The sequence below is a fragment of the Arachis duranensis genome, chromosome 4 (assembly GCF_000817695.3).
Source record: "Arachis duranensis cultivar V14167 chromosome 4, aradu.V14167.gnm2.J7QH, whole genome shotgun sequence".
NCBI classification, from domain to species: domain Eukaryota; kingdom Viridiplantae; phylum Streptophyta; class Magnoliopsida; order Fabales; family Fabaceae; genus Arachis; species Arachis duranensis.
The window spans coordinates 33557277-33562327 of record NC_029775.3 but is presented as its reverse complement, the minus strand read 5'-3'; the positions used below and the strand labels follow the sequence as shown (position 1 = coordinate 33562327).

The 5051-nt window shown below is 39.4% G+C and overlaps 1 non-coding gene across 1 annotated transcript; it reads right to left on the bottom strand.

Moving 5' to 3' along the window:
• Positions 1-708: 708 nt before the first annotated feature.
• LOC127746836 (small nucleolar RNA R71) lies at positions 709-812 on the bottom strand. The gene has a single exon (XR_008008648.1). It is a non-coding gene; the product is annotated as a small nucleolar RNA R71 (small nucleolar RNA).
• Positions 813-5051: the final 4239 nt, after the last annotated feature.

Here is a 5051-nt window from a genome sequence, read left to right as displayed (position 1 = left end):
TATTTATTTACTAACACGTCTCTTCACCTCTCTTCATCTCCAATCACTGCCTCTATCCTCACCCTTGTGATTGGATTCTCCACTTTTATTTCATCTTCTACTAATAATAAGGACCCTCTTTGTCCAGATATAGAGGATTCCTCTTCCTTTTCTTTTTCTCTTCTCTTTCATATAAGCAGGAACAAGGAAAAAGACACTCTTGTTGAAGCTGATCCAGAACCTGAAAGGACTCTAAAAAGGAAACTAAGAGAAGCTAAATTACAACAATCCAGAGGCAACCTTTCTGAAATTTTCAAACAAGAGAAGGAGATGGCAGCCGAACCCAACAACAATAATGCAAGGAGGATGTTTGGTGATTTCACTAAACCAACGTCCAAGTTTGATGGAAGAAGCATCTCAATTCCTACCATTGGAGCAAACAATTTTGAGCTGAAACCTCAATTAGTTGCTTTGATGCAACAGAATTGCAAGTTTCATGGACTTTCATCTGAAGATCCTTATCAGTTTTTAATTGAGTTCTTGCAGATTTGTGAGACTGTTAAGACAAATGGAGTAGATCCTGAAGTCTACAGGCTCATGCTTTTTCCTTTTGCTATAAGAGACAAAGCTAGAACATGGTTGGACTCACAACCTAAAGATAGCCTGGACTCCTGGGATAAGCTGGTCACGGCCTTCTTGGATAAATTCTTTCCTCCTCAAAAGTTGAGCAAGCTTAGAGTGGATGTTCAGACCTTCAAGCAAAAAGATGGTGAATCCCTCTATGAAGCTTGGGAAAGATACAAGCAGATGACCAAAAAGTGTCCTTCTGACATGTTTTCAGAATGGACCATATTAGATATATTCTATTATGGTCTATCTTAGTTTTCGAAAATGTCATTGGACCATTCTGCAGGTGGATCCATTCACTTAAAGAAAACGCCTACAGAAGCTCAAGAACTTATTGACATGGTTGTAAATAACCAATTCATGTACACTTCTGAGAGGAATTCCGTGAATAATGGGATGCCTCTGAGGAATGGAGTTCTTGAAATTGATGTTATGAACGCTATATTGGCTCAGAACAAAGTGTTGACTCAGCAAGTCAACATGATTTCTTAAAGTCTGAATGGATAGCAAAATACATCCAACAGTACTAAAGAGGCAGCTTTTGAAGAAGCTTATGATCCTGAGAACCCTGCAATAGCAGAGGTAAATTACATGGGTGAACCTTATGGGAACACCTATAATTCATCATGGAGAAATCATCCAAATTTCTCATGGAAGGATCAACAAAAGCCTCAACAAGGCTTTAATAATGGTGGAAGAAACAGGCTAAGCAACAACAAGCCTTTTCTATCATCTTCTCAGCAATAGACAGAGAATTTTGAGCAGAGCCCCTCTAATTTAGCAAATTTAGTCTCTGATCTGTCCAAGGCCACTTTAAGTTTCATGAGTGAAACAAGGTCCTCCATCAGAATATTGGAGGCACAAGTGGGCCAGCTGAGTAAGAAAGTCATTGAAACTCCTCCCAGTATTCTTCCAAGCAATACAGAAGAGAATCCAAAGGGAGAGTGCAAGGCCATTAATAAGAATCCAAAAGGAGAGTGCAAGACCATTGATATAATCAATATGGCCGAACCTAGAGAGGAAGGAGAGGACGTGAATCCCAATGAGGAAGACCTCATGGGATGTCCCTCAAGCAAGAAGGAGTTCCCTATTGAGGACCTAAAGGAATTTGAGACTCATATAGAGACCATAGAGATTCCATTAAACCTCTTTCTACCATTCATGAGCTTTGAAGACTATTCTTCCTCTGAAGAGGATGAAGATGTAACTGGAGAGCAAGTTGCTCAATATCTAGGAGCCATCATGAAGCTGAATTCCAAGTTATTTGGTAATGAGACTTGGGAAGGTGAACCTCCCTTGTTCATTAGTGAACTAGATACATGGATTCAGCAAACTCTACCTCAAAAGAAACAAGATCCTGGCAAATTCTCAATACCCTGTACCATAGGAACCATGACCCTTAACAAGGCTCTGTGTGATCTAGGGTCAGGCATAAACCTTATACCACTCTCTGTAATGGAGAAACTGGGGATAATTGAGGTACAGCCTGCCTTATTCTCATTACAATTGGCAGACAAGTCAGTAAGACAAGCTTATGGATTAGTAGAGGACGTGTTGGTAAAGGTTAAAGGCCTTTACATTCCTGATGATTTCATAATCTTAGTCCTGCTGATTTCATAATCTTAGACACTATGAAGGAGGAGGATGAATGTATCATCCTTGGAAGACCTTTCCTAGCCACAGCAGAAGCTGTGATAGATGTTAACAGAGGAGAATTAGTCCTTCAACTGAATGGGGACTACTTTGTGTAGGCACACGACTATCCTTCTGTAACAAGGGAGAGTAAGCATGCAGAGCTTCTCTCAATACAGAGTCAAACAGAGCCCCCACAATCAAACTCTAAGTTTAGTGTTGGGAGGCCACAACCAAATTCTAAGTTTGGTGTTGGGACTATACAGCATTGACATGATCACCTGTGAGGCTCTATGAGAGCCCACTGTCAAGCTATTGACATTAAAGAAGCGCTTGTTGGGAGGCAACCCAATTTTTATTTATCTAATGTTATTTTTATTTAATTGTTATTTTGTGTTTTAGTATGTTCATGATCATGTGGAGTCACGAAAAAAAATATTAAAATTAAAAACAGATAAAAAAACAGCAGAAGAAAAATCACACCCTGGAGGAAGGACCTACTGGCGTTTAAACGCCAGTAACGAGCATCTGGCTGGCGTTCAACGCCATAACAGAGCATGGAGCTGGCGCTGAACGCCAGAAACAAGCATGGAACTGGCATTCAACGCCAGAAACATGCTGCAGATGGGCATTGAACGCCCAGAACATGCATCACCTCGGCGTTTAAACGCCAAAATTGCATGCAAAGGCATTGTACATGCCTAATTGGTGCAGGGATGTAAATTCTTGACACCTCAGAATCTGTGGACCCCACAAGATCATCTCAGGATCTGTGGACCTCACAGGATCCCCACCTACCTCACCCTTTTTCTCTCCATTCACGGTCATCCCTTCTGTTTTTCACCACTCACATCCATTCATCTCTTCCCACCCAAACCCACCCTACATAGCCGAATACACATCTCTCTCCCTCTCCTTCATATCTTCTTCTTCTTCTTTTATTCTTTCTTCTTTTGCTCGAGGGCGAGCAACATTTTAAGTTTGGTGTAGTAAAAGCATAGCTTTTTGTTTTTTCATAACCATTGATGGCACCTAAGGCCAGAGAAACCTCTAGAAAGGGAAAGGGAAGACAAAAGCTTCCACCTCCGAGTCATAGGAGATGGAGAGATTCATCTAAAGGGTCTATATCTCAGTGGTAGAACATTTGACTGCAAATCAAGAGATCCCTGAGATACCTCATGGGATAAATTTTCCTCCACACAATTATTGGGAGCAACTAAGGATAGGAGCACCAAAATCACTAGGGATCATGCAACAAAAGCAAGGAAGAAACATAGAGAAGCTCAAAGAGCACCATTGGTCCTTCAAGAAGGCGCTACCCTCACTAAGGTGGACTCATTCCTTGTTCTTATTTTCTCTGCTTTTCGGTTTTTATGTTATATGTTTATCTATGTTTTGTGTCTCTACTTCATGATCATTAGTAGTTAGTAACTATGTCTTAAAGCTATGATAATTTCATTAATCCTTCACCTCTCTTAAATGAAAAATGTTTTTAATTCAAAAGAACAAGAAGTACATGAATTTCAAATTTATCCTTGAATTTAGTTTAAATTATATTGATGTGGTGACAATACTTTTTGTTCTCTGAATAAATGCTTGAACAGTGCATATTTTTTATCATGTTGTTTATGAATGTTAAAATTATTGGCTCTTGAAAGAATGATGAACAAGAGAAATGTTATTGATGATCTGAAAAATCATAAAATTGATTCTTGAAGCAAGAAAAAGCAGTGAAAAAGCAAAAGGCTTGCGAAAAAAAAGGGGCGGCGAAAAAAAATAGAAAGAAAAAGAAAAAGCAAGCAGAAAAAGCCAATAGCCCTTAAAACCCAAAGGCAAGGGTAAAAAGGATCCAAGGCTTTGAGCATCACTGGATAGGAGGGCCTAAGGAAATAAATCCAGGCCTAAGCGGCTAAATCAAGCTGTTCCTAACCATGTGCTTGTGTCATGAAGGTCCAAGTGAAAAGCTTGAGACTGAGTGGTTAAAGTCATGATCCAAAGCAAAAAGAGTGTGCTTAAGAGCTCTGGACACCTCTAACTTGGGACTCTAGCAAAGCTAAGTCACAATCTGAAAAGGTTCACCCAGTTATGTGTCTGTGGCATTTATGTATCCGGTGGTAATACTGGAAAACAAAGTGCTTAGGGCCACGGCCAAGACTCATAAGTAGCTGTGTTCAAGACTCAACATACTTAACTAGAAGAATCAATTAACACTATCTGAACTCTGAGTTCCAAGAGAAGCCAATTATTCTAAACTTCAAAGGATGAAGTGAGATGCCAAAATTGTTCAGAAGCAAAAAGCTACAAGTCCCGCTCATCTAATTAGAATTAATATTCATTGATATTTTGGAATTTATAGTATATTCTCTTCTTTTTATCCTAATTGATTTTCAGTTGCTTGGGGACAAGCAACAATTTAAGTTTGGTGTTGTGATGAGCGGATAATTTATACGCTTTTTTGGCATTGATTTAGATAGTTCTTAATAAGTTCAAGCTACTTTTAGGGATGTTTTCATTAGTTTTTATGCTAAATTCACATTTCTGGACTTTACTATGAGTTTGTGTGTTTTTCTGTGATTTCAGGTATTTTCTGGCTGAAATTGAGGGACCTGAGCAAAACTCTGATAGGAGGCTGACAAAGGACTGCTGATGCTGTTGGAATCTGACCTCCCTGCACTTAAAATGAATTTTCTGGAGCTACAGAACTCCAAATGGCACGCTCTTAACGGCGTTGGAAAGTAGACATCCAGAGCTTTCCAGCAATATATAATAGTTCATACTTTATTCGGAAATTGACGACGTAACTTGGCGTTGAA